At 40.0% G+C, this 25,000-nt stretch overlaps 1 protein-coding gene across 3 annotated transcripts in view; it reads right to left on the reverse strand.

Moving 5' to 3' along the window:
* ARHGAP29 (Rho GTPase activating protein 29) overlaps nucleotides 1-25,000 on the reverse strand; it is a gene marked incomplete in the record, with an annotated part of 410,124 nt that overhangs the window by 267,944 nt on the left and 117,180 nt on the right.

Consider the following 25,000-nt stretch of genomic DNA (forward strand, 5'->3'; position numbering starts at 1 on the left):
GTCGTGATGTTGTCCGACTGAAACCTGATGAACCCCCGAGTTGTCAACTGGGGCCAAGCCAGGAGGGCATTGAGAACTGCTCTCAATTCCAGAATGTTTATTGGCAAGAGACTCTCCTCCTGACTCCATTGTCCCTGAGCCTTCAGAGAATTCCAGACGGCACCCCAACCTAGAAGGCTGGCGTCTGTTGTTACAATTGTCCAGTCTGGTCTGCTGAATGGCATCCCCCTGGACAGATGTGGCCGAGAAAGCCACCATAGAAGAGAATTTCTGGTCTCTTGATCCAGATTCAGAGAAGGGGATAAGTCTGAGTAATCCCCATTCCACTGACTTAGCATGCACAGTTGCAGTGGTCTGAGGTGTAAGCGTGCAAAGGGTACTATGTCCATTGCCGCTACCATTAAGCCGATTACCTCCATGCATTGAGCCACTGACGGGTGTTGAATGGAATGAAGGGTGCGGCAAGCACTTTGAAGTCTTGTTAGCCTGTCCTCTGTCAGGTAAATCTTCATTTCTACAGAATCTATAAGAGTCCCCAGGAAGGGAACTCTTGTGAGTGGAACGAGTGAACTTTTCTTTTCGTTCACCTTCCATCCATGTGACCTTAGAAATGCCAGCACTAACTCTGTATGAGACTTGGCAGTTTGAAAGCTTGAAGCTTGTATCAGAATGTCGTCTAGGTATGGAGCTACCGAGATTCCCCGCGGTCTTAGTACCGCCAGAAGAGCACCCAGAACCTTTGTGAAGATTCTTGGAGCTGTAGCCAATCCGAATGGAAGAGCCACAAACTGGTAATGCCTGTCTAGGAAGGCAAACCTTAGGTACCGATAATGATCTTTGTGAATCGGTATGTGAAGGTAAGCATCTTTTAAATCTACAGTGGTCATGTACTGACCCTCTTGGATCATAGGTAAAATTGTCCGAATAGTCTCCATCTTGAACGATGGAACTCTTAGGAATTTGTTTAGGATCTTTAAGTCCAGGATTGGTCTGAAAGTTCCCTCTTTTTTGGGAACCACAAACAGATTTGAGTAAAACCCCTGTCCCTGTTCCGATCGTGGAACTGGATGGATTACTCCCATTAACAAGAGCTCTTGTACGCAGCGTAGAAACGCCTCTTTCTTTGTCTGGATTGTTGACAATCTTGACGGATGAAATCTCTCTCTTGGAGGAGAGTATTTGAAGTCCAGAAGGTATCCCTGAGATATTATCTCTAGCGCCCAGGGATCCTGAACATCTCTTGCCCAAGCCTGGGCGAAGAGAGAAAGTCTGCCCCCCACTAGATCCGATCCCGGATCGGGGGCCCTCAATTCATGCTGTTTTAGGGGCAGCAGCAGGTTTCCTAGTCTGCTTGCCCTTGTTCCAGGACTGGTTAGGTTTCCAGCCTTGTCTGTAGCGAGCAACAGCTCCTTCCTGTTTTGGTGCAGAGGAAGTTGATGCTGCTCCTGCTTTGAAATTACGAAAGGAACGAAAATTAGACTGTCTAGTCTTGGCTTTGGCTTTGTCCTGAGGCAGGGCATGGCCTTTACCTCCTGTAATGTCAGCGATAATCTCTTTCAACCCGGGCCCGAATAAGGTCTGCCCTTTGAAAGGTATATTAAGCAATTTAGACTTAGAAGTAACATCAGCTGACCAGGATTTTAGCCACAGCGCCCTGCGTGCCTGAATGGCGAATCCTGAATTCTTCGCCGTAAGTTTAGTGAGATGTACTACGGCCTCCGAAATGAATGAATTAGCTAGTTTAAGGACTCTAAGCCTGTCCGTAATGTCGTCCAGAGTAGCTGAACCAATGTTCTCTTCCAGAGACTCAATCCAGAATTCCGCTGCAGCCGTGATCGGCGCAATGCATGCAAGGGGTTGCAATATAAAACCTTGTTGAACAAACATTTTCTTAAGGTAACCCTCTAATTTTTTATCCATTGGATCTGAAAAAGCACAGCTATCCTCCACCGGGATAGTGGTACGCTTAGCTAAGGTAGAAACTGCTCCCTCCACCTTAGGGACCGTTTGCCATAAGTCCCTTGTGGTGGCGTCTATTGGAAACATTTTTCTAAATATCGGAGGGGGTGAGAACGGCACACCGGGTCTATCCCACTCCTTAGTAACAATTTCAGTAAGTCTCTTAGGTATAGGAAAAACCTCAGTACTCGTCGGTACCGCAAAATATTTATCCAACCTACACATCTTCTCTGGTATTGCAACTGTGTTACAATCATTCAGAGCCGCTAACACCTCCCCTAGTAATACACGGAGGTTTTCCAGTTTAAATTTAAAATTTGAAATATCTGAATCCAGTCTGTTTGGATCAGAACCGTCACCCACAGAATGAAGTTCTCCATCCTCATGTTCTGCCACCTGTGACGCAGTGTCTGACATGGCCCTAATATTATCAGCGCACTCTGTTCTCACCCCAGAGTGATCACGCTTACCTCTTAGTTCTGGTAATTTAGCCAAAACCTCAGTCATAACAGTAGCCATATCCTGTAATGTGATTTGTAATGGCCGCCCAGATGTACTCGGCGCTACAATATCACGCACCTCCCTCTGAGCGGGAGATGTAGGTACTGACACGTGAGGCGAGTTAGTCGGCATAACTCTCCCCTCGTTGTTTGGTGAAATTTGTTCAATTTGTACAGATTGACTTATTTAAAGTAGCATCAATACAGTTAGTACATAAATTTCTATTGGGCTCCACTTTGGCATTGCAACAAATGACACAGGTATCATCCTCTGAATCAGACATGTTTAACACACTAGCAAATAAACTTGTAACTTGGAAAAACAATTCAATTAGAATAATATTGAAACGTACTGTGCCTTTAAGAAGCACAGAAGATCTATGACAGTTGAAAATTAATAAATTGAAACAGTTATAGCCTCAATCCTTGTAAATAACACAACTTTAGCAAAGGTTTAATCCCATTAGCAAAGATAACAAATTCTGAAAGCAGGAAACAAATTACAGAATAAACGTTTTTTATCTCAGTCAAACTATAATTCTCACAGCTCTGCTGAGAGAAATTACCTCCCTCAAAATAAGTTTTGAAGACCCCTGAGCTCTGTAGAGATGAACCGGATCATGCAGGGAATACAATGAGTTGCTGACTGAAATATTTGATGCGTAGTAAAAGCGCCAAAAAACGGCCCCTCCCCCTCACACACAGCAGTGAGGGAGAACAGAAACTGTCAGAAAACAGATTAAGCAACTGCCAAGTGGAAAAATAGTGCCCAAACATTTATTCACTCAGTACCTCAGTAAATGAAAACGATTTTACATTCCAGCAAAAACGTTAAACATAATCTCTAGTTATTAAACAGCTTTATGTATTTCTTACAGTGTAATTCTAGTGAAGTACCATTCCCCAGAATACTGAAGTGTAAAGTATACATACATGACATTATATCGGTATGGCAGGATTTTCTCATCAATTCCATTGTCAGAAAATAAAAACTGCTACATACCTCTATGCAGATTCATCTGCTCGCTGTCCCCTGATCTGAAGTTTACCTCTCCTCAGATGGCCGAGAAACAGCAATATGATCTTAACTACTCCGGCTAAAATCATAACAAAAACTCTGGTAGATTCTTCTTCAAACTCTGCCAGAGAGATAATAACACACTCCGGTGCTATTTTAAAATAACAAACTTTTGATTGAAGATATAAAACTAAGTATAATCACCATAGTCCTCTCACACATCCTATCTAGTCGTTGGGTGCAAGAGAATGACTGGGAGTGACGTAGAGGGGAGGAGCTATATGCAGCTCTGCTGGGTGAATCCTCTTGCACTTCCTGTTGGGGAGGAGTAATATCCCAGAAGTAATGATGACCCGTGGACTGATCACACTTAACAGAAGAAACATAAATTAGGCTTACCTGATCATTTTCTTTTCCTCTGATGGAAAAAGTCCACAGCTGCATTCATTACTTTTGGGAAATAAAAACCTGGCCACCAGGAGGAGGCAAAGACACCACAGCCAAAGGCTTAAATACACCTCCCCCCACTCCCCTCATCCCCCAGTCATTCTGCCGAGGAAAATGGAACAGTAGAAGAAATATCAGGGTGAAAGGTGCCAAAATAATTTGTTTGTTTTTTTATTTTTCTTAAAAAGGACGCCCCACATAAAAAATTACAGGTGGGGAGCTGTGGACTCTTTCCATCAGAAGAGAAAATTATCAGGTAAGCATAATTTATGTTTTTCTTCTTAAATGGAAAGAGTCCACAGCTGCATTCATTACTTTTAGGAATACAATACCCAAGCTATAGAGGACACTGAATGCCAAGACGGGAGGGTACATTAGGTGGCCCATTCTGAGGGCACCAAGCCTGAAACCACTGCCCATAAAGAACCCAGCTTCGTCCGAAGCCGAGAAAACTTTAAAAGGAAAAAGCCCCAAGGACACTGACCCGCAGGTAGTCCAGAGCCTAGCTAGAGACCGCAAAATCTGACTCAACAGAGCCAACAGGCCTCCAGGAGACACTGTTGCCCCCTCACTGCTCACCCCTCACTAAAGGAAACACCAGCCTAAACTCCCAAAAGGATAGGGCCAAGAGAACCGAAGGAAAAAAACGAAAGGTCACAAATTCATAAAAGGAAAACCCCCAGAGCGAGCCCAGCTCACAAGGGCCCAAATGGATCCCGACAGACAAGGGGAGACTACGCCTAGACCAGGAGAAACCGGAGGTATAGGACCGGGCATAGGAACAGAGAAAACTCTCTCAAATGTTGTGCAAAAGCACCAAAAGACAACAGAAGACGGAGTCCTCACTCCTCACATAGTCTGAACTTGGAACACTGAAGTATTCCACTACAAAAAAACGTGTAACAGACCAAGACGAAAAACCCTGAGTCAAGAACACGCCGCCATCCTCAGGATGACACAGAGAACACTTGCTGAGAGCAAAAGCGGCCAGTAAAAGAATAGATTGCAAAAGACAACTCCCAGACAGAGGGCACACTCTAAGCAATCCAAGCCGCCAGACCTACCTACAGGTCTTCCAAAAAAGGTGGAATCATAACCTCCACGAGGTCCCCCCAAGAAAGAGAAGAGATACACAGAACCCGAGGTGGAGCAATCCTAGACCCTCTGCTTGTAAGCTTAGGGAGCTAGCTAAAGCTACTATGCCCACCTAGATCCTGGAGATGACAACGTCTCTCAGAACCCACTCCCAGCCAGGCCAGCCCCAGCAACGGCAGGTCTGAAACAGGGGAACAGAAGAAACCCAAAACCAGCTAAAAAATGAGCGGAAGAATGGCCACAGTCAATCCAACAGAGCACGGGTGCAAGCCGACTCCTCAGAACAGACAACAGGACCGTAGACCCAAAGGATCTAGCAAAAAGGTCCAACTTAAACTTGACACTGAGCCAGTAAGACTCCAAATGGAACGTAACAACCCATAAAGAATATCCCTCTCAGCTAGGGAAACTCACAGGTGGACGAAAGGCAAAGAATGATGGGGGGATGAGGGGAGTGGGAGGAGTATTTAAGCCTTTGGCTGGGGTGTCTTTGGGGACAATAAACCCATTTTTTCTCTCCCATGCTTCGGATAGAGCTGTCAATTTTAAGCAACTTTCTAATTTACTCCTACTATAAATTTTTCTTCGATCTCTTGCTATCTTTATTTAAAAAGCAGGAATTTAAAGCTTAGGAGCCAGCCCATTTCCAGGTTCAGCACCCTAGATGGAGCTTTCTTATTGGTGGTTACATTTAGCAAACCAATAAGCAAGCATAACCCAGGTTCTGAACCAAAAACGGGCCTGCTCTTAAGCTTTACATTCCTGCTTTTTAAATAAAGATAGCAAAAGAACAAAGAAAATTTTATAATAGGAGCAATATACAAAGTTGCTTAAAATTGCCTGCTCTGAGTCATGAAAGACAAAAATTGAGATTAGTGTCCATTTAACAATTCAGTGTATACCTATGAGTATGTGATTGGCTGACAGCTGTCACATGAATAAAGGGTCCTGCACATTAATAGGAAGTTTTTAAATTTGTTAGAAAAAAAATATTTAAAATTCATAGTAAGTTCTATTGCATTGTCTTTTTATTATGCAGCTCTAATATATTTTATGGCCCTTAAAAAAAAAAAAACTGAGTTTAAGGAGATACCATCCCAATTTAAATTTTCAGGATATTTTAAGTTTTGCTCACATATATAGAAGATACACTGTTCAGATGTTGATTTGTAAATAATACATTTTGAACAAACTGGTTTCTCTCCCATTCAACTCAAAGAAAAATACAAAAAGAAATACATTTCTATACATTACTGTAGGAGTGCCTTACCCTCCCAGGTCAAATGTATGTCAGTATCCCAACCCCCAAACACCAGCTCGGGCAGGACAGCAGCAAGAATGCAGGCTGGTGAAATCTGCTAATGCAATGTTTATTCGTAGGTTACCTTCCCAATCCAGCAGTTTGGTTAGACAGGTATGGCTTTTCAACGTAGAAATATATATACACACACACATCTCTATCTATTATATATACACACAGGCACATATACATATCTAGATAGATGGACCTGATGGGCAAAAAAAATAAAAATGTTTTTTCCTTTCCACGTGACCTTCAAAACTAAGGTTAAAAATTGGTGAATATTTATGGGAAGAGATAAAAATAACACTTGTGTTGTTTTGGCTGCTATAGAATAACATAAGTCAAGTCTAAACATTTTTAAAACTAATAAACATCCTTTGGAACTCATTACCAAAGGAGGTAGTGAATGCCAATACTCTAGATACATTTAAAAATTATTTGGATACATTTCGGTCTATAAACAAAATTCATGGATATGATTGCTAGTATTAAATGGGTCACCTTTTAGTGGGATTATTTAAGCTTAACTGGAGCTTTTTGTATATATTTTAGATTTGTATAGGTTGAACTCGATGGACTTCAGTCTTTTTTCAACCTCATCTACTATGTTACTATGTTACTGCAATTATTTTTCAATAGCCAAACTCTGCCCAGCATTTGCCTTATATCTCTTCCAATTTTACGTTTTATCTTATCTTTTCTGCTGAAGACAAATAACACTATAACAGTGGCAGGTATCATCTCTAGACAAGTCCAGATTGGCTCCTCCAAATATGGTAATTGACAGGCGAGTTTGACGATAGAAAAACAACTGCAGCAAATGCTATTCTAATATAGTTCAGAATCTGCTGATATGCTATTCAATTAGAAGAGAGCAGAAGAATGTTGTGTACCGTCCCTTTAGGATGTAGGACTGTGCAATATGGAAACAAAAATCACAACTTTTGTATAAAATATTGCGATATGAATTGCGATTTTACGGAAAAAATTTTTTTTAAAGCATACATTTTGAATTCAAAAATGAATTTAACTGTCCACAACAGCTTATTCCCTTTGCAGTTTGCACTTCAAACTGAATAGGACAGAGAAAAGAGCACTGCCTGTCCGCCATCTTGTTTGTCTGTGTAATCACAGGACTGAAGTAAACCATGAGGTAAATAAGATTCCGGCGGTAGTGTTACGTGCTGCGACACTGATGTGACCCTTCCTGGTCCACCCTAGGCTGCACTGAAGCATTTGTGTGACTAACATGATAAAAAAAAATTGCAACCTCATGAGATTTAGATATTGCTTTAAAAAAATTAAAATGTGTCTTGCTTCCATAAAATATAACTTTTATTAATCCATAGATGAAAACAGATAGGAAGTTCACAAAAAAAAACAAGTATACAAAGAGAGAGTAGCACCACTGGCTTACGTTCTTTCGGCAATCGGCCGTAGTCATAACCAGGCTATGACTACAGCTGATTGCCGAAATGCGTAAATCGCTGGATTAATAAAAGTTACATTTTATGGAAGCAAGACACTTTTTCATTTTTTCTGCTATTGACCAGCTGGGTCTTGCACCATTATCCCAGTGACTGTTTGGGACCGGGCCGCCCTTCCCCGGATGATGTCATCACACAGATGCCGCTAGCTATACACTGGCACAACCGGAGTCACGCACCAGAGAGGTGGGAAGTGAAAACAAACCGCGTTGGTTGACCATATGTAAGACGGAGGCACTCTGCACCCTATCGTGAACGTCCGACAACAGTGTGAATTTAGCAATAAGATGGTAACTTTGTGACAAAGGTATTGTGTGTACGTTTATGACTGCTTGCCTGTTGGGGGATAGGGAGGTTGATACAATATGGCCTGAAGATTGGATATACCAGTTTATCCATTTGTCAGTATACTGGATTGTCTTTCAATTTATGCAAAACTCACACTTCCTTCATTCTCATTATTTAGATATTGCTTGGCCTCATATTGTGATTAATTGCACCAAACAATTAATTGCAAAGCCGTAGTTCCAAGTATATTTTATTCTTTAAGGTAACTGTCCTTTCACACCTCCCAGTAAGATATTTTGGCAACAGATGCTTCTTCGCTTTTGCAGGAGAGTATGAAATCCCAAGATGAGCCAATCCACAAACATAATAGCATCTCTCAGCAGCAATAAATCATCCTAGTAAAAGTCAGTTTAACAGAGATATTAAACAAATGACTCAGATATACTTAAAATGAAGATGCACTTTGCAGAATGACGACTAATACCTTGAAATCTAAAGAGCAAACAACATTGATTACTATGACAACATATAAGATTTATAGCCTAATCATGGATAATCCCCCATGTGTTTGCTATGCTTACACGTTTGAGTCTATTTTTATCACACGCACACAGGTCTGTTCATATATAGCAACCTGTCATCTGTTTTTTTTATTTAAGTTATTTCTAGTTTTCTATTAATAAAATTAGAGGCCTTTGTTAGGTTTGCGATCCTAAGATACTCACTGCACCTTATCATGGTGACACGTCCTTGAATACACCTTAAATAAACCGCAAAAAACAAATAAATAAGGTGGGTTTCCAGGAAATGTGAGGTATGGAGTAGAAAGTCCTTACAAGTTAAATTGTTCAGCCTGAGATTGTTTGATATAAACCGACCTAAGATTAAAACTATTACTTTAAAGAGACAGTCTACATACAGTGCTTGACGAATATCTTCAAAAATTAGGAGCCAGTAAGAATATTTAGGAGCCAGGCATATTTTTTAGGAGCCAGACCGTTGGATTTGTATATAGATATATGGAGAATAACCCAAAAAGTTAGGAGCCATGGGTAAAATTCTAGGAGCAAGTGGCTTCCCAGGCTCCTGGGTTTGTCGAGCCCTGGTCTACAACATTATTTTTATTGTTTTAAAAGATAGATAATCCCTTTATTACCTATTCCCCAGTTTTGCATAACCAACAGTTATTTTAATATACTTTTTACCTCCGTGATTAGATTATATCTAAGCATCTTCTGACATGCAAAAATGACATGCTCTTTTTTATTCATTACAGCATGCCATTTTAGCACTACCGCCACTGCAAGTCTATATGTTTAACCCCCTACAAAAGAGATTATAGTTAAAGTAAAGCTCAGAAGCAGCTGTATGTCTATAGCAGCTGATTGGCTAACTAACCATTTACACTTGGTACCAGCAGTTCTCAGCAGCTCCTGAAAGGTTATTTAACTATGCACTTAAACCCTTTTAAATAATCAAACTTGCAGGGTGGTGCTAAAATAATGTGCTCACAAATTTGAGCATACTAATATTTGCACTACAATTTCCCCTTAATGTCCATTTAAATTGAAACCAATTTAAAATTGGACACATGTAATTGGAGGCCTTTCAAGCAGAAATCTTGAGCTTCCAATGCCCCTTTATAGACTAAGCATTGGATGCATGGGTATAGAGCTATGACTACCTGAGGCATTCTCTCAAGGCAAGAAAAAAATTACTGTCTAAAGCTTATGAGATAATACAATTGAATTGAGACAAATAAGACACCTACACTAAACCCGATAGCATAACAACCAAGTGCAACAAAGCCCTCAGACATTCATTTCTTACACAATAGAATTGCCCCTTCTGTGCAGGTGAGATTCATTAAGGCATAGTTCTGAAGCAAGCCCATAATTAAAGACTTGCCACCTCAAGGATCTTAATTTCACCATGGGCCAGTTAGTAACAAATAATTACACATAACACGGGTTTGTACATGTAAAAATATATATATATATATATACAGGTGTCCTCAAATTGCTACTTACATTAAGTAATTAGATATTTTACTGGGTAATTAAACTGAGATATTAGTTTCCATTTAAGGGAATATTTTATAGTAAACACTTACAGAAAATGTAGGCCAGTCAGTCCCAACCCTTTCTTTAAAGGATGAACAACAGATCAGGAATTCTAAATATCTTTAAAGAGACATACACTCATTTTTTCATTGCATAAATATTTTGTAGATGATCGATTTATATAGCCCATAAAGTTTTTTGTTTGTTTTTTTTAATGTATAGTTTTGCTTATTTTTAAAGAACATTGCTCTGATTTTCAGACTCCTAACCAAGCCCCAAAGTTTTATAAAAATACCATCAGCTACCTACTCCAGCTTGCTGCTGTTTGTGTAAAGGGTCTTTTCAAATGCAAAAGAAGGGGGAGGGGGAGTGTCTTATTTCCCACTTGCAGTGGGGGTGTTCCAGCTACCTTTTCAACAGAGTTAATCTGAGAGCTTCTAAGTAAGTTTTTAAACCGTTTTATACTGGATTTTTATATCAGTATCTGTGCATCTTATTCTTTATAGTAGTGTATTACATGCAGTTGTATGAAAATTAGTGTATACTGTCCCTTTAAATAAGTCCAAGCAGCCTAATCAAAATGACCAAGCACAGGTCTATCTTATACTGATACATATTAAAGGAATGGTCTAATGAAAAAACATAATTTATGTAAGAACTTACCTGATAAATTCATTTCTTTCATATTAGCAAGAGTCCATGAGCTAGTGACGTATGGGATATACATTCCTACCAGGAGGGGCAAAGTTTCCCAAACCTCAAAATGCCTATAAATACACCCCTCACCACACCCACAATTCAGTTTAACGAATAGCCAAGAAGTGGGGTGATAAGAAAAAAGTGCGAAAGCATATAAAATAAGGAATTGGAATAATTGTGCTTTATACAAAAAAATCATAACCACCACAAAAAAGGGCGGGCCTCATGGACTCTTGCTAATATGAAAGAAATTAATTTATCAGGTAAGTTCTTACATAAATTATGTTTTCTTTCATGTAATTAGCAAGAGTCCATGAGCTAGTGACGTATGGGATAATGACTACCCAAGATGTGGATCTTTCCACACAAGAGTCACTAGAGAGGGAGGGATAAAATAAAGACAGCCAATTCCTGCTGAAAATAATCCACACCCAAAATAAAGTTTAATGAAAAACATAAGCAGAAGATTCAAACTGAAACCACTGCTAGAAGTACTTTTCTACCAAAAAACTGCTTCAGAAGAAGAAAACACATCAAAATGGTAGAATTTAGAAAAAGTATGCAAAGAGGACCAAGTTACTGCTTTGCAAATCTGATCAATCGAAGCTTCATTCCTAAACGCCCAGGAAGTAGAAACTGAACTAGTAGAATGAACTGTAATCCTTAGAGGCGGAGTTTTACCCGACTCGACATAAGCATGATGAAATAAAGATTTCAACCAAGATGCCAAAGAAATGGCAGAAGCTTTCTGGCCTTTTCTAGAACCGGAAAAGATGACAAATAATACAAAACTCTAACAGCATCCAAAGAATGCAATGATTTCTCCTAGAATTCATAGGATTAGGACATAATGAAGGAACCACAATTTCTCCACTAAGGTTGTTAGAATTCACAACCTTAGGTAAAAAATTCAAAAGAAGTTCGCAGCACCGCCTCATCCTGATGAAAAATCAGAAAAGGAGACTCACAAGAAAGAGCAGAAAATTCAGAGACTCTTCTGGCAGAAGAGATGGCCAAAAGAAACAAAACTTTCCAAGAAAGTAATATAACGACCAAAGAATGCATGGGTTCAAAAGGAGGAGCTTGAAAAGCCCCCAGAACCAAATTCAAACTCCAAAGAGGAGAAATTGACTTAATGACAGGTTTTATACGAACCAAAGCTTGTACAAAACAATGAAATATCAGGAAGATTAGCAATCCTTCTGTGAAAAAAGAACAGAAAGAGCAGAGATTTGTCCTTTCAAGGAACTTGCGGACAAACCTTTATCTAAACCATCCTGAAGAAACTGAAAAATTCTCGGTATTCAAAAAGAATGCCAAGAAAAAATGATGAGAAAGACACTAAGAAATATAAGTCTTCCAGACTCTATAATATATCTTACTAGATACAGATTTACGAGCCTGTCACATAGTATTAAACACAGAGTCAGAGAAACCTTCTTTGACCAAGAATCAAGCGTTCAAACTCTATACCTTAAAATTTAAGGATTTGAGATCCTGATGGAAAAAAAGGACCTTGCGACAGAAAGTCTGGTCGTAGCGGAAGAGTCCAAAGCTGGCAAGAGGCCATCCGGACAAAATCCGCATACCAAAACCTGTGAGGCCATGCTGGAGCTACCAGCAGGACAAACAAGCATTCCTTAGAATCTTGGAGAATACTCTTGGAAGAAGAACTAGAGGCGGAAAGATATAGGCAGGATGATACTTCCAAGGAAGTGATAATGCATCCACTGCCCCCGCCCGAGGATCCCAGGATCTGGACAGATACCAGGGAAGTTTCTTGTTTAGATGAGAAGCCATCAGATCTATTTCTGGGAGTTCCCACATTTGAACAATCTGAAGAAATACCTCTGGGTGAAGAGACCATTCGCCCGGATGCAACGTTTGGCGACTGAGATAATCCGCTTCCCAATTGTCTATACCTGGGATATGAACCGCAGAGATTAGACAGGAGCTGGATTCCGCGCAAACCAAAATTCGAGATACTTCTTTCATAGCCAAAGGACTGTGAGTCCCTCCTTGATGATTGATGTATGCCATAGCTGTGACATTGTCTATCTGAAAACAAATGAACAACTCTCTCTTCAGAAGAGGCCAAGACTGAAGAGCTCTGAAATTTGCACGGAGTTCCAAAATATTGATCGGTAATCTCACCTCCTGAGATTCCCAAACCCCTTGTGCCGTCAGAGACCCCCACACAGCTCCCCAACCTGTAAGACTTGCATCTGTTGAGATTATAGTCCAGGTCGGAAGAACAAAGAAGCCCCCTGAACTAAACGATGGTGAACTGTCCACCATGTCAGAGAGTGTCGTATAATCGTTTTAAAGATATTAATTGAGATATCTTTGTGTAATCCCTGCACCACTGGTTCAGCATACAGAGCTGAAGAGGTCGCATGTGAAAATGAGCAAAGGAGATTGCATCCGATGCGGCAGTCTTAAGACCTAAAATTTCCCATGCATAAGGCTAGCAAAGGGAATGATTGTGACTGAAGGTTTTGACAAGCTGATATCAATGTTAAACTTCTCTTATCTGACAAGGACAGAGTCATAGACACTGAATCTATCTGGAAACCTAAAAAGGTTACCCTTATCTGAGGAAACAATGAACTGATTGGTAAATTGATCCTCCAACCATGATCTTGAAGAAACAACACAAGTCGATTCGTATGAGATTCTGCGAAAATGTGAAGACTGAGCAAGTACCAAGATATCGTCCAAAAAAGGAAATACCAAAACCCTGTTCTCTGATTACAGACAGAAGGGCACCGAGAACCTTTGAAAAAAAAAAATTCTTGGAGCTGACGCTAGGCCCAACGGTAGAGCCACAAAACTGGTAATGCTTGTCTAAAAAGAGAATCTCAGAAACTAAAAGTGAACTGGATGAATCGGAATATGCAGATATGCAACCTGTAAATCTATTGTAGACATATAATGCCCTTGCTAAACAAAAGGCAGGATAGTCCTACAGTTACCATCTTGAATGTTGGTATCCTTACATAACGATTCAATAAAGATAGATCCGGAACTGGTCTGAAGGAATTGACCCTTCTTTGGTACAATGAAGAGATAGAATAAAACCCCAGCCCCTGTTCCAGAACTGGAACTGGCATAATTACTCCAGCCAACTCTAGATCTGAAACACATTTCAGAAATGCTGAGCCTTTGCTGTGTTTACTGGGACACGGGAAAGAAAAAAAAAAAAATCTCTTTGCAGGAGGCCTTAACTTGAAGCCAATTCTATACCTTAAAAGAAAACTTAAACTGCCCCATACCAGCTGAGCTGGAATGAGGGCCGCACCTTCATGGGTATTTAGGAGCTGGCTACAGGTTTCTATAAGGCTTGGATATATTCCAAACTGGAAATGGTTTCCAAACTGATACCGCTCCTGAGGATGAAGGATCAGGCTTTTGTTCCTTGTTGTGAGGAAAGGAACGAAAATGATTATTAGACCTAAATTTACCTTAGATTTTTTTATCCTTTGGTAAAAAAGTTCCCTTCCCTCCAGTAACAGTTGAGATAATAGAATCCAACTGAAAATCGAATAATTTATTACCCTGGAAAGAAAGGGAAAGCAAAGTTGACTTAGAAGACATATCAGCATTCCAAGTTTTAAGCCATAAAGCTTTTAATGATATCAAAAGATGGTATCACAAATAAAATTATTAGCATGTTATAGAATAATAATAATGCTATAAAATTATGATCTGTTACTTGTTGCGCTAAAGCTTCTAACCAAAAAGTTGAAGCTGCAGCAACATCCGCTAAAAATATAGCAGGTCTAAGAAGATTACCTGAACATAAGTAAGCTTTTCTTAGAAAGGATCCAATCTTCCTATCTAAAGGATCCTTAAATGAAGTACTATCTGCCATAGGAATAGAAGTACGTTTAGCAGGAGTAGAGACAGCCCCATTAACCTTAGAGATTTTGTCCCAAAACTCTAATCTGTCAGATGGCACAGGATATAATTGCTTAAACGTTTAGAAGGAGTAAATGAATTAACCAAATTATTCCATTCCCTGGAAATTACTTCAGAAATAGCATCAGGGAGAGAAAACACTACTGGAATAACTACAGGAGATTAAAAACCTTATTTAAACGTTTACATTTAGTATCAAGAGGACCAGAATCCTCTATTTCTAATGCAATTAATACTTCTTTAAGTAAAGAACGAATAAATTCCATCTTGAACAAATACAAAGATTTATCAGCATCAGAATGATTATGTTCATTTAAAAATTCATCTGAAAAAAGAGAAGTTTTAAAAGACTTTTATGTATACTAGAAGGAGAAATAACAGACATAGCCTTCTTAATGGATTTAAAAAATAAAATCTCTTATGTTATCAGGAACACTCTGAAAATTAGATGTTGACGGAACAGCAACAGGTAATGTAACAGTACTAAAGGAAATTTTATCTGCATTAATAAGTTTGACAAGACATGCAATACAAACAACAGCTGGAGAAACAGATACCAAAAGTTTATAGCAGATACACTTAGCTTGGTAGATCCAGCACTAGACAGCGATTTTCCTGTATTATCTTCTGACTCAGATGCAACGTGAGACATCTTGCAATATGTAAAAGAAAAAAACAACATATAAAGCAAAATTGATCAAATTCCTTAAATGACAGTTTCAGGAATGGGAAAAAATGCCAAAGAACAAGCTTCTAGCAACCAGAAGCAATGAAAAAAGAGACTTAAATAATGTGGAGACAAAAGCGACGCCCAAATTTTTTAGCGCCAAATAAGACGCCCACATTATTTGGCGCCTAAATGCTTTTGGCGGCAAAAATTACGCCACATCCGGAACGCCGACATTTTTGGCGCAAAAAATAACGTCAAAAAATGACGCAACTTCCGGCGACACATAGGACGCCGGAAACGGAAAAGATTTTTTGCGCCAAAAAAGTCCGCGCCAAGAATGACGCAATAAAATGAAGCATTTTCAGCCCCCGCGAGCCTAACAGCCCACAGGGAAAAAAGTCAATTTTTTAAGGTAAGAAAAAATGATTAATTTCAAATGCATTATCCCAAATATGAAACTGACTGTCTGAAAAATAAGGAAAGTTGAACATTCTGAGTCAAGGCAAATAAATGTTTGAATACATATATTTAGAACTTTATAAACAAAGTGCCCAACCATAGCTTAGAGTGTCACAGAAAATAAGATTTACTTACCCCAGGACACTCATCTACATGTTTGTAGAAAGCCAAACCAGTACTGAAACGAGAATCAGCAGAGGTAATGGTATATATAAGAGTATATCGTCGATCTGAAAAGGGAGGTAAGAGATGAATCTCTACGACCGATAACAGAGAACCTATGAAATAGACCCCGTAGAAGGAGATCACTGCATTCAAATAGGCAATACTCTCCTCACATCCCTCTGACATTCACTGCACGCTGAGAGGAAAACCGGGCTCCAACTTGCTGCGGAGCGCATATCAACGTAGAATCTAGCACAAACTTACTTCACCACCTCCATCGGAGGCAAAGTTTGTAAAACTGAATTGTGGGTGTGGTGAGGGGTGTATTTATAGGCATTTTAAGGTTTGGGAAACTTTGCCCCTCCTGGTAGGAATGTATATCCCATACGTCACTAGCTCATGGACTCTTGCTAATTACATGAAAGAAATTAAAATTCCATGATCCAGAAAGAGCAGGCAATTTTAAGCAACTTTTTAATTTATCCATATTATCAAATTATCGGTGTTCTCTTTGTATCTTTATTTGAATGTAAGCTTAGAAGCCGGCCCATTTTTGGTTGAGAACAATATTTTGGAATCCTTGAAGAAATATGAAACCCAAAAATTCTCTTTTGTTAAGACAGAGCCTACAATTTAAGAAAAAAAAACATTGCTTCATTCCTATGTTATTCTTTGTTGAAGAGATGCCTAGGTAGTTGCCTGAGCACTACATGGCAGGAAAGAGTGCTGCCATCTAGTTCCTTAGCAAATGAATAACAAAACTGCTGCCATATAGTGCTCCAGAGATGGGCAGGCCCCTAAAGCATACCTCCCGCTCCTTTTCAACAACAGATGCGAAGAGAACAAAGAAAAGTTGGCAATAAGTAAATATAGGAATTCTGCTGCAAACATCATGTGACCTTAAACTTAAGTTTTGCAATGTCTGTTTCCTTGTTTAGCTGTGGGCGGGAGTCTACTGAAAATGTCTAACTGCTCATTGTGCAAGAAAACGGGTTTTCTAACACAATCTGTTTCTTTTTACATTTATAGTAATCTAAAGTAATAATAATAATTGTTGCTACTAAAGAAGTACTGTTTGATATCCCTTTAATATAGCAAAGAAAAAAAATGTAAATTGTGTGAAATAAGTAGAATAAAAAATTAATATTGCATATCATTCGCCTTGTTGACATGGAACATCCCATACGTGAAAGCCGTGATGCACCAAGGTCTAATGACACCAATTTTATCATTACAAATTTTGAGTTTGACATTTCAACAAAAACAGAAAGGTGATAAGAAAATGCCACAGTTTGAAAACATCTAACATAAAAGAAGATTTTACCAGATTGCTGACACCAATGTCAAGATCTACCTACACCAGACTGAGTCTCAATAATTACCTTTTCATTTAACATTTTAGATCAGGGGTTGACAAATATGTTTACAATTTAGGAGCCAGTAAGAATATTTAGGAGACAGATATACTTTTAGCAGCCAGGCACTGGTATTTGTATATAGATATATGGAAAATAACACAGGGTTGGAGCCAGGGGTTAATATATATATATATATTCCTCGTTTGCAAGAAGGCACTCACTGGTCTTTAGTAAAAAACAACTTTTAATTCATAGAATTAAAAAGCAATTACATCCATAACGTTTCGATGTCGTTATGACATCTTTGTCAAATGTTCTGCTAACATCACCAATATAGGACAAACATGTTCCCAAAGTTTGGGAACATGTTTGTCCTATATTGGTGATGTTAGCAGAACATTTGACAAAGATGTCATAACGACATCGAAACGTTATGGATGTAATTGATTTTTAATTCTATGAATTAAAAGTTGTTTTTTACTAAAGACCAGTGAGTGCCTTCTTGCAAACGAGGAATGGATACAATTTATATGAAGTGCACCCTGGCAGTTGTGGTAATGTAAGACTGTGCTTATCTCTCTTTGGAGGATATATATATATATATATATATATATATATATATACATATACATATACATATATATATACATATACATATATATATATATATATATATATATATATATATATATATATATATATATATATATATATATATATATATATATATATATATACACATACATACATACATATACACACACACACACACATATATATATATAAATATATATAATAAATAAAATACACACCTATTCATAAACATGTGTGTGCGCGTTTGTGTAAAACCAACTTAGAAAAACAAATCCTTTACTTGGTGGTTAAGAGAACTATGGAAAAGCTAAAACCCTAAGGGAAAGCAAACAACCTTTAACCTTTGGTGAACTGGAAAAGCCAAACTCAAGCAATTATCAGATGTTTCCCCCTGAAGGTAGAAATCCATTTCCCTTTAAGTAAAATATTTGGAATCTCCTAATTGAAAAACTTCAAAGTTTAAAATAAAAAAAAGGAAGAGGGTGAAAAAAAAGTCAAGCGACTAACTTCTAGCATCCAATACAATGATTCCCAACAAGAGTAACCAGACACACTAGGGTGTCACAGCCCTTACTCATGCCAGTCGCACAGGATTAGGGACAGTGGCAAAATAATCCTAGATTTTTTTTATGGAGTCATTCCTAAAGCATCAATTTACAAATTCTAACAGATTTTAGTTACACATTTTATATTTAATTAGTATTTTATATCACTGCACTATGAGAGAGAACTTTGTGCTTCACACAACAGTAAATATTTATATACACATACTTAAAGGAACAGTAAAGTCATAAGACATTCATGATTTAGACAGAAAATATAATTATAAACAACTTTCCAATTTACTTCTATTATTTAATTTGCTTCCTTCTCTTGTTATCCTTTGCTGGAAGGTTTATCTAGGAAAGCTCAGGAACAGCAAATAACCTGGGTTCTAGCTGCTGATTTGTGACTGTATATATACACCCCTGTTAAAATGTCAGGTTTCTGTGATGTAAAAAAAAGTAGACAAAGATAAATTATTTCAGAACTTTTTCCACCTTTAATGTGACCTATAAACTGAACAACTCAATTGAAAAGCAAACTGAAATCTTTTAGGTAAAGAACATAAAACTAAAATAATATGGTTGCATAAGTGTGAACACCCTTAAACTAATACTTTATTGAAGCACCTTTTGATTTTATTACAGCACTCAGTCTTTTTGGGTATGAGTTTTTCAGCATGGCACATCTTGACTTGGCAAGATTTGCCCACTCTTCTTTGCGAAAACACTCCAAATCTGTCAGATTGCGAGGGCATCTCCTGTGCACAGCCCTCTTCAGATCACCCAACAGATTTTAAATCGGATTCAGGTCTGGGCTCTGGCTGGGCCATCCCAAAACTTTAATCTCCTTCTGGTGAAGCCATTCCTTTGTTGATTTGGTTGTATGCTTTGGGTCGTTGTCATGCTGAAAGATGAAGTTCCTCTTCATGTTCAGCTTTCAAGCAGAAGCCTGAAGGTTTTGTGCCAATATTGTCTGGTATTTGGAACTGTTCATTATTCCCTCTACCTTGACTAAGGCCCCAATTCCAGCTGAAGAAAAACAGCCCCAAAGCATGATGCTGACACCACCATGCTTCACTGTGGGTATGGTGTTCTTTTAGCGATATGCAGTGCGCCAAACATATCTTTTGGAATTATGACCAAAAAGTTCAACTTTGGTTTCATCAGACCAGAACACCTTTTGCAACTTGATTTTGGGAAACTTCAGATGTGTTTCTGCAAAATTTAGCCGGGCTTGGATGTTTTTTTTGTAAGAAAAGGCTTCCATCTTGTCACTCTACCCCATAGTCCCGACATATGAAGAATACGGGCGATTGTTGTCCCATGTACCACACAGCCAGCACTTGACAGATATTCCTGCAGCTCCTTTAATGTTGCTGTAGGCCTCTTGGCAGGCTCCCAGACCAGTATTCTTCTCGTCTTTTCAGCAATTTTGGAGGGACGTCCAGTTCTTGGTAATGTCACTGTTGCACCATATTTTCTTCACTTGATTTTATATATATATATATATATATATATATATATATATCAGTGATGTGCAGTGAGGTCAGAGGCTGGTGAGGCACAAGATATGATACGCCGGAGAAACACATGTACAGAGGGCCGCAAGTACCCCCAACAGGGCAGGTTTAAATGATAGCTGAACCAGTGCACAGGTGACATAATCAGGTGATGGGTGAGAGCAAGTTAGTAACCACTGAGTTACTGATCAGCTGATTACTTCACCTGTGCACTGATTTGGCTATAATGAAAACCTGGCCTGTTGGGGGTACTTGAGGATCATTGTTGAGAAACACTGCACTAAAGCACCAGCTCATTGGAAATGTATTGATTACCTGGAGAATAAAGCACACATACTCTGCTCACTGACACCCACACACACTCTGCTCACATACACACAATTCTGTGGCACAGTGCCAGTTACTAAGCAATTAGAATGATACACAATCTCTTCTCTACTCACTACTGTATTGTAAAAATAGAAATAATTTACCATACAAGTTTTACACAAAGTTATCAATACTGCCAACACAGCTGCTGCAATATGGTGTTCATATGCACGTGCACATCCCACTTAGGTATGCTCTTCAACAAAGGACACCAAAGGATACCAAAAGAATGAAGTACATAATAATAAAAGTAAAATAGAAAGTTTTTTTTTTTTTTTTTTGTGCAATTTCTATCTGAATGATGGAAATGTAATTATGACTTTCATGTTCCTTTTAAAAAACAGAATTTATGTTTACCTGATAAATTACTTTCTCCAACGGTGTGTCCGGTCCACGGCGTCATCCTTACTTGTGGGATATTCTCTTCCCCAACAGGAAATGGCAAAGAGCCCAGCAAAGCTGGTCACATGATCCCTCCTAGGCTCCGCCTACCCCAGTCATTCGACCGACGTAAAGGAGGAATATTTGCATAGGAGAAACCATATGTTACCGTGGTGACTGTAGTTAAAGAAAATAAATTATCAGACCTGATTAAAAAAAAAACCAGGGCGGGCCGTGGACCGGACACACCGTTGGAGAAAGTAATTTATCAGGTAAACATAAATTCTGTTTTCTCCAACATAGGTGTGTCCGGTCCACGGCGTCATCCTTACTTGTGGGAACCAATACCAAAGCTTTAGGACACGGATGAAGGGAGGGAGCAAATCAGGTCACCTAAATGGAAGGCACCACGGCTTGCAAAACCTTTCTCCCAAAAATAGCCTCAGAAGAAGCAAAAGTATCAAATTTGTAAAATTTAGAAAAAGTGTGCAGTGAAGACCAAGTCGCTGCCTTACATTACTGATCAACAGAAGCCTCGTTCTTGAAGGCCCATGTGGAAGCCACAGCCCTAGTGGAGTGAGCTGTGATTCTTTCAGGAGGCTGCCGTCCGGCAGTCTCATAAGCCAATCGGATAATGCTTTTAATCCAGAAGGAGAGAGAGGTAGAAGTTGCTTTTTGACCTCTCCGTTTACCAGAATAAACAACAAACAAAGCCAAAGTTTGTCTGAAAACCTTAGTAGCTGCTAAGTAAAATTTGAGAGCACGAACTACATCCAAGTTGTGTAACAAACGTTCCTTCTTTGAAACTGGATTAGGACACAAAGAAGGCACAACTATCTCCTGGTTAATGTCTTTGTTAGAAACAACTTTTGGAAGAAAACCAGGTTTAGTACGCAAAACCACCTTATCTGCATGGAACACCAGAAAAGGAGAAGAACACTGCAGAGCAGATAATTCTGAAACTCTTCTAGCAGAAGAAATTGCAACCAAAAACAAAACTTTCCAAGATAATAACTTAATATCAACGGAATGTAAGGGTTCAAACGGAACCCCCTGAAGAACTGAAAGAACTAGGTTGAGACTCCAAGGAGGAGTCAAAATTTTGTAAACAGGCTTGATTCTAACCAGAGCCTGAACAAAGGCTAGAACATCTGGCACAGCTGCCAGCTTTTTGTGAAGTAACACAGACAAGGCAGAAATCTGTCCCATCAAGGAACTTGCAGATAATCCTTTTTCCAATCCTTCTCGAGGAAGGATAGACTCTTAGGAATCTTAACCTTGTCCCAAGGGAATCCTGCAGATTCACACCAACAGATATACCAAATTATGTGGTAATTTTCTGGTTACAGGCTTTCAGGCCTGAACAAGAGTATTAATAACAGAATCTGAGAACCCTCGCTTTGATAAGATCAAGCGTTCAATCTCCAAGCAGTCAGCTGGAGTGGGTCGAACGGACCTAGAACAAGAAGGTCTCGTCTCAAAGGTAGCTTCCATGGTGGAGCCGATGACATATTCACCAGATCTGTATACCAAGTCCTGCGTGGCCACGCAGGAGCTATCAAAATCACCGACGCCCTCTCCTGATTGATCCTGGCTACCAGCCTGGGGATGAGAGGAAACGGCGGGAACACATAAGCTAGTTTGAAGGTCCAAGGTGCTACTAGTGCATCCACTAGAGCCGCCTTGGGATCCCTGGATCTGTACCCGTAGTAAGGAACTCTGAAGTTCTGACGAGAGGCCATCAGATCCATGTCTGGAATGCCCCACGGTTGAGTGACTTGGGCAAAGATTTCCGGATGGAGTTCCCACTCCCCCGGATGCAATGTCTGACGACTCAGAAAATCCGCTTCCCCATTTTCCACTCCTGGGATGTGGATAGCAGACAGGTGGCAGGAGTGAGACTCCGCCCATAGAATGATTTTGGTCACTTCTTCCATCGCTAGGGAACTCCTTGTTCCCCCCTGATGGTTGATGTATGAACTTGGCCCTCGCTAGCTGAGGCCAAGCTTTGAGAGCATTGAATATCGCTCTCAGTTCCAGAATATTTATCGGTAGAAGAGATTCTACCCGAGACCAAAGACCCTGAGCTTTCAGGGATCCCCAGACCGCGCCCCAGCCCATCAGACTGGCGTCGGTCGTGACAATGACCCACTCTGGTCTGCGGAAGGTCATCCCTTGTGACAGGTTGTCCAGGGACAGCCACCAACGGAATGAGTCTCTGGTCCTCTGATTTACTTGTATCTTCGGAGACAAGTCTGAATAGTCCCCATTCCACTGACTGAGCAGGAACAGTTGTAATGGTCTTAGATGAATGCGCACAAAAGGAACTATGTCCATTGCCGCTACCATCAAACCTATCACTTCCATGCACTGCACTATGGAAGGAAGAGGAACGGAATGAAGTATCCGACAAGAGTCTAGAAGTTTTGTTTTTCTGGCTTCTGTCAGAAAAATCCTCATTTCTAAGGAGTCTATTATAGTTCCCAAGAAGGGAACCCTCGTTGACGGAGATAGAGAACTCTTTTCCACGTTCACTTTCCATCCGTGAGATCTGAGAAAGGCCAGGACAATGTCCGTGTGAGCCTTTACTTGAGGAAGGGACGACGCTCGAATCAGAATGTCGTCCAAGTAAGGTACTACAGCAATGCCCCTTGGTCTTAGCACCGCCAGAAGGGACCCTAGTACCTATGAGAAAATCCTAGGAGCAGTGGCTAATCCGAAAGAAAACGCCACGAACTGGAAATGCTTGTCCAGGAATTCAAACCTTAGGAACCGATGATGTTCCTTGTGGATAGGAATATGTAGATACGCATCCTTGAAATCCACCTTGGTCATGAATTGACCTTCCTGTGGAAGGAAGAAGTGTTCGAATGGTTTCCATCTTGAACGATGGAACCTTGAGAAACTTGTTCAAGATCTTGAGATCTAAGATTGGTCTGAACGTTCCCTCTTTTTTGGGAACTATGAACAGATTGGAGTAGAATCCCATCCCTTGTTCTCCTAATGGAACAGGATGAATCACTCCCATTTTTAGCAGGTCTTCTACCCAATGTAAGAATGCCTGTCTTCTTATGTGGTCTGAAGACAACTGAGACCTGTGGAACCTCCCCCTTGGAGGAAGCCCCTTGAATTCCAGAGAATAACCTTGGGAGACTATTTCTAGCGCCCAAGGGTCCAGAACATCTCTTGCCCCAGCCTGAGCGAAGAGAGAGAGTCTGCCCCCCACCAGATCCGGTCCCGGATCGGGGGCCCGCATTTCATGCTGTCTTGGTAGCAGTGGCAGGTTTCCTGGCCTGCTTTCCTTTGTTCCAGCCCTGCATAGGTCTCCAGGCTGGATTGGCTTGAGAAGTATTACCTTCCTGCTTAGAGGACGTAGCCCTTGGGGCTGATCCGTTTCTGCGAAAGGGACGAAACTTAGGTTTATTTTTGGTCTTGAAAAGACCTATCCTGAGGAAGGGCGTGGCCCTTGCCCCCAGTGATATCAGAGATAATCTCTTTCAAGTCAGGGCCAAAGAGTGTTTTCCCCTTGAAAGGAATGTCAAGCAATTTGTTCTTGGAAGACGCATCCGCTGCCCAAGATTTTAACCAAAGCGCTCTGCGCCACAATAGGAAACCCAGAATTTTTTCGCCGCTAACCTAGCCAATTGCAAGGTGGCGTCTAGGGTGAAAGAATTAGCCAATTTAAGAGCACGAATTCTGTCCATAATCTCCTCATAAGAAGAAGAATTACTAATAATCGCCTTTCCTAGCTCAAACTAGAAACACGCGGCTGCAGTGACAGGGACAATGCATGCAATTGGTTGTAGAAGGGAACCTTGCTGAACAAACATCTTTAGCAGACCTTCTAATTTTTTATCCATAGGATCTTGGAAAGCACAACTATCTTCTATGGGTATAGTGGCGCGCTTGTGTAGAGTAGAAACCGCCCCCTCGACCTTGGGGACTGTCTGCCATCAGTCCTTTCTGGTGTCGACTATAGGAAAACAATTTTATAAATATGGGGGGAGGTACTAAAGGTATACCGGGCCTGTCCCATTCTGTAGTAACAATGGACGCCACCCGCTTGGATATAGGAAAAGCTTCGGGGGGCCCCGGGGCCTCTAAGAACTTTTCCATTTTACATAGTGGTTCTGGAATGACCAGATAATCACAATCATCC

Source organism: Bombina bombina, chromosome 10, assembly GCF_027579735.1.
Source record: "Bombina bombina isolate aBomBom1 chromosome 10, aBomBom1.pri, whole genome shotgun sequence".
In the NCBI taxonomy this organism is placed as follows: Eukaryota; Metazoa; Chordata; class Amphibia; order Anura; family Bombinatoridae; genus Bombina; species Bombina bombina.